This window comes from Pempheris klunzingeri, chromosome 11 (assembly GCF_042242105.1).
Source record: "Pempheris klunzingeri isolate RE-2024b chromosome 11, fPemKlu1.hap1, whole genome shotgun sequence".
NCBI classification, from domain to species: domain Eukaryota; kingdom Metazoa; phylum Chordata; class Actinopteri; order Acropomatiformes; family Pempheridae; genus Pempheris; species Pempheris klunzingeri.
The window spans coordinates 22,273,909-22,280,296 of NC_092022.1; positions in this window are offsets into that span (position 1 = coordinate 22,273,909).

Below are 6,388 nucleotides of genomic sequence, written 5' to 3' on the forward strand. Positions count from 1 at the left end.
TGTCAATATTTTGAGCTGAGACTGTGCTCTAAGTTCAGGTAGAGGAAAGATATATTCTGCAGACAGCCAGACACATCTGAAACACAGGGAGCCCACCCAGCTCTGGGCTGTGGACACATGTAACGGGATTCTTCTGAGAGGAAAAGCATATGACACATGACACACTACCGAGGGAATGTTAGAGGAACGTTTAAACAAATTTAGAAAGAATTCAACTTACGTTTGCATGATTGATTAGTTCAGTCTGCTTTCTGGGAAGCAGGGGAGGCCTCACAGACATAACTTGTCATGTGTTACTAACAAGGTGAATTATTTCATTTGCAAAGAAAACACTGATAACATTTGAAGTACAGCTCAGTGACCGTGGGTATAAAAGACTGACCACAGCTCTGAGATAAACAGAGAGTCCTGGACACACCCCAGTGCTCAATAACTGAATTATAAGTGAGGTGGTTCAGTGGTGGCACGAAGTTATCTTTGCCAAAGTGCAGGAGTGGTCAGGATGTGCTGATTTAGAGACGGTCTACGAGCACGCCTTAACTTTTCACAGATTTTCTTTAGATCAAGTGTTTGGTTATGATTTTTACTGACAGCCTGAGTCATGTGTGTGAAGTTGTAATGGGAGCTCTAGTGGTGATGTTTAGAAGGTTTTAAAGCCCGGTTACATAAACTAACAGATGTGGGTTGCTGTCGTAAGTGTTATTAAGAGGTTGAGCTGACTCAAAAATGTCTTCATCTTCATCACCCTGGCACTTCCTCTCCCTCCCCTTCAGTCCACACTATTCACCAGCGATGGAAGAAGTAATCATGCTACTGCTACTAAAAGTACTGCATTCAAACTTTTTACTTAACTAATGGTCATATTACTATACGTCTTATTTATAGATTCTATATAACTGGATAATTAAGATTGATGTGTTAACATGTAATGAGCATCAACACAACAACACAACCAACTGTATTTCCAGATAATAATAAGACAGTAAGTTCCTGTTAGTGCAGCATGCGCTCCGTCTGACCACCTATGAAGAGGACATTTTGACACACCTTCCTACATAACTACACACCTACCTGAGGGAAAAACACAGGTGAGAACAATGAGATGAATGATGGCTGAAAATTCCATTTAGCCGCTTTTGCTCCAAGGCTCTGGTATTGTGCATGCTGGCTCTCTGCCACACTGCCATGGATTAGTAATGACAGTAACACAGTGACACGGCACCTGTGTCATGTTACCGTGTGAATGTTCTCTCAATGGCTCACTAACATACTGATTAACTTGTAACGGAGCACATGCTCTATACAAGTAGAGATCTATATAAATCATGAATACACATAGACTACTTATAAATAACCTGTAGGACATTTGGTTTGATTTTGCAGCCCTATATTTTGGATGTGTGGACACATTTCTTTTTCTGGTTACATTTAGATTAACCCTCTGGAGACCATGCCAGGTATCTATTCGGAGATATTGATTGTGTTTTTGCCAGACTGCTTTTATACTCACTATAATTTCAGGATTTCTTTTAGCAGGGAGGAATGCACTCCTGTAAGACAGCGAGGAGGGTTTATACATCCAGTAACAAATTGTACTCTTGCTCCTGAATCAGACACTGCAGACTTTTTTTATGTGTTCGGAGACCTCTAGTGGCCAAGTAAGGATGGTTCAAGGTGAGGAGCAAGTTTACGTTTCATATCATTGTCACATTGGGCATGGTGAGATACAGTGTTTCTTATTTTCCTCATTTCACTGAATAAACCAAATATGGAAAAATACAAATAATCAAGGGATTTTATCCTAATTATTGATCTTAGTAGGCCTAACGCTTGTGCTTTTCCTGTTATGACAAAAAATTCTTAATTCCTTTATTTATTTATTTACTCAAAATATCTGCTGTGAAAAAGGCCTGTTGGACTACTAGACAGAATATGACACTTTAATGTCATATCAAATACTGGAACATGTGAACATGCACCACAAAATTTGGATATTTACTGAACAACGTGATTTGATTGTATAAGTATTTAATGTAATTAGAAGGATTTTCACATTTTCAGCCTTGTGTGAAAACAGCTGTGATTTGTGCATGTGGGGAAATCTGTAAATAGTATTGTGAAATCTAAAGCAGCAAATGGACAGTCCTCTCATCCTCCTCCTCCATCACACACTGCTCTGATGTGACGGAGGTTAAAAAGCTTGGCACGCCGTTTGAAAACCACAGAAAAATCAATGGTGTGCTCTAGATCAAAGCACAGGTAGAGAAATACTGCTCTGATATGATGGAGGATGAAAGGAAAAGGTGTTTAATTGGTCAGGGACTTAAGCTGGGCCTCATGCATGGATGGATGGATCCTGGAGCCCCATTCCAGTGATTTGTAGCAGTGTATGAAAATATATTTTTCCCATGGAAATCCCATTGAATCTGAAAAGAATAACTCTAGTTGAACTACCTCATGGTGTATGATTGTGAATTAGTTGGTTAAATAACCAGGAGCTGCATTCTTACAGATTTGAAGACATGCGTGAAGGAAAATTACAGGTACTTTACTTTGCTGGACCTTGTCAGTGTAGCTTTGATCCATGTACAGTGTCTGTTGGAGTATAACACGACATGACTGGAAGAATGTCCATGTACTTTGTGTACTTTTGGTCTGAGACTGTTATCATGGTTTGGACTAGACCCAAAAGTATTTAGTTGTTTAGATATTTCAGAGCCGCCTGCTGTACACTGTTATTGGCAGAGGAAGCTACACCCAACAACTACTTGACTCGCCAATTATGTCCAGAGAGATTTGTCTCTAATGAGGCAAGCTAAGCGTCCTTCTTATCCTGCTGTACAGACTCCAGCATCACGTCCAGGCACAACAGCTTTGGCAGATTCAACAAGCCAGACCGCTCTTGGAGACTGTGGGATCCACGAGCATCACCACTGACTGACCCAGCTGTCAAGTTCTCTCTGTTTTCTTGCCACTTGTGATGAGTGTGAGGGGCCGCTGGGTCATTTTGTGTAAAGCACTTCCAGGACTGATCACCAAGGGTTTGACTGTGCTGCTTAGTGACTTCAACTTTGAGTGAGCCTTTTTAACACCAGTGAGGGGGGATTTTAAAGCAGTGGTTGAACTCCGCTTGTTTGATTTCTTTGCTTGGCATAAAGGCTGGAAACAGAGGAAAAATCTGGCTGCCAGCATCTCTAGGGCTCACTAGTTTACACACCATCTGTACAAAAACTGCACTTGGTCCCCCACAAAACCACAACTTGTCATTTTCATGCTCTGGTGTTTGTACAGGTAAAACAAACAAGATCCAACCTGTTATTGGGTGAGCTTTAGGGGAGCTGGTAGCTGGACTTGGTTAACTTTGGACAAAGTCAGGCTACCTGTTTCTGGCCGTTTACAGTCTTTATGCAAAACTTAACTAAACGAATGACTAATTCAGTTTTTTAGCTTTCAATTATTACAGTTTGTCAGTCTTCTAATCTGAGTATAGGCGGGAAAGAGAATAAGTGTATTTGGGTCAAAGACTGATAAGGTTTTGAAAATATAAAAGTATTTAATCTAAAAGCATTATTAGATTATTTGGATGTTACCTTTGCACATTTAATGGTCTTTAAGAATAATGCAGATAATGACTTTTTTTAATATGATCCAGAGAATTTTAACCACTAAAATGGTACTTATGTTACTTTGAATGACCCTTTGTGAAATGAAAGTAATACAGCTCTGTGTGACTTCTCAAAATGTCAAAGTTACCCTTTAATGTTATAGCATATAGTGATATCTATGACAATAGTGTACTTCCAACTTTATGGAGGTAGTTAACAAAGATCCCACAAGGCAAAGTCCACAAAGGAATGGTTTTCTCAGTGGTGTAATAACAGTTATACTATACAACCTGTTCTTCGTTCTTCGTGAAAAGATAAGCACCTCCCTCATGTCCTTACACTAATTGCGAGACTACAGTCTGCGGAGCCTGGCTCTATCCAAAGGTAAAAACAATTCTGCCTATCAGCACCAACAATCAGGTCCATGTCGCTTCCACTTTCAATTTGTTGGTGTACTTTTGGCCTTGTAGGACAAAGACTGTGGACAAATGGAAATATCTTACATCTTGCCAGCAAAATAGAAAGTAAACAAGGAAGGTGTTTTTTTTCTGTTTTGATTGCACTGCAATTCCAAAAACTCTTTTTCCTCCAACAGAGAGCCCGTCCAAAGGCTCCAGAAGCATGTGACAGCTGTGTGTGGCAGAGGAAAACACTGAAACAGCTTTACAAGACATTTGTATGCAATTTTTTTACAAATATGTTTCAGTTATTTGCATTTTATTTTACTGTTAGTTTTTCTTATTTGCTAATTAGCTGGATTCACAATGTCTGAATAAAATACCACATTTGTAAATGCTGAGAGGGTCGTAAGGAGTATTGAGGACCCCACTTCTACCATCGCACATTTATATTTTTACGTCTTGCTTTTATCCCCGTATAAAAGCTGCAGTCACAAGTGAAACCAAGACCAAGATCATTTTAAGACTTCTGTCAGGAGTGGCACCTTGCACAACTTCCCATATCTTTATTACTGTCCTTAAAATAACTGAACACTAATGAGCAGGTAATGAACAATGGATGCTTGGTAGAGCAAAGGCCAAAAGGGCGAGGGGTGAAGCAGCCAGAGAGGAAAAGATATGTTCCTTCCAATATCAAAGTGTAGTTTTATCAGAATCCCTGTTGATAAAAAGCAGCAGCCTTCCTGTGAGGTACGACCACAAGGTGTTGCTAACAGCAAATTATTCTGAGGGGCCAGGACATTGGATCTGAATTAGCAAAGCTGTTCAAATTTCATTTTTCAGCTGTGAGTAAGTTTTACCAGGGTATTTGGTTGGCAGCATCAAACTCAACACCCCAGCAAACAAAAACGGAAACTGATATTGACCACAAAGCCTCAAAATGAGTGACGAAATATGTTTGCTTCTTGTTCCTGATACTTTAACAAGAGATCTGAAGGGACTGTGTGACTGTGTGAGTGTTTTAACTCAGTGGGACACTATGAGGAGCTCAGAACATCTCCTATGGTCTGAGCCAGCAACATATAACTGAAAGGAACCACTGAAGCCGACAAAAATGATGCCTGCGGTTTCCTCTGTCAGCAAGCAACAGACATGTAGGCAATGGAAGTGGAAGTAAAGGAGCAAATCACACACATGCAGAAGGTACTCATGCTGATGGAGTCAGTTTCAGGAGATGGTAAAAGCTCAAATCTGCAGCGTAAGCAGACCTACAAGCTGGACAGGGCTGGTTTCAGCGCTGTGGAGTTGTTTTCTTGAGATTGGCATTACTTCCTCATTGTTTGGCTCCTGCAGACTTCATTTCTGTATGCTTAAAAATATCAGCAATAATAATTCAGTGAAATACAACTAGAACTGAAACCAAATCTGTACAATAGTACTGAAGTGATAACCCTTCTCTTTGGCCATAAACTGAGCTTTCACTTTTAAATAACAGTGACAAAAGATAAAAATACCATAAAACATTGTTATTACACCAAATAAGGGTTTTAAATGTCATATAGACTGCACTTGAATGAATAGAGTTTCATGGTATTTGTAAAAAAAACAAAAAAAACAGAGCAAAACAAACGTTTATCAGTTTGTTTTCAATAACTGTCCCATTATTTTCTCGAATAATCGCTCCATTGTTCTGTCTATAAACTGCCAGAGAATCCAAGAGTGTTTTGTGTTTAGAACTGGTTCTTCTGTTCGACCACATATGAACAAACACACAGTGTCTACTGGCAGATTAACAGAGACTGAGAAACCTATAAACAGAGCAAACACTCTCTTAAAATATCTCAATTTTACTGGGGACCCCCTGGAAGCTCCTTGAAGTCAGGTAAAGTCACATAGGTGAGCACCAATGTGATGGAGACGCAGCTCCTTAAACAAATAATGGCCATGTTTTTACCTCCAGCTCTCATAAATCACTTTCCTCCCTGAACCAGAGCTTCCATTGATAAGAAGATTTGTGCTTTTCAGGAGACAGAAGCCACTCAGGGCCGTGTGGATAATAAGGAATGACCTTGTAGTGAACGTGACATTATAACCTCCTCTATCTCAACACATTCCTCATTATAGGATGCCCGCTTCTTGTTGCTTACAAGCAGAGTGCTTGACACACATTCTACAATTTGCTTTGTTCCCTAACACGGTTTAACATCATTAATTAGGCGGCCGTAAAGCTCTCATCACATGGGTGCAAAGCTGCTGCCATACAGGGCCGATAATCCTTCAACCTACTGAAGTCTACATGTGTTAGTGCGCCGCTGCTCTCACTTTGCTGTGCAGTAAGGGCACTTGGCGGTGTGTGTGAGTGTGTGTGAGTGTGTGTCTGTGTGT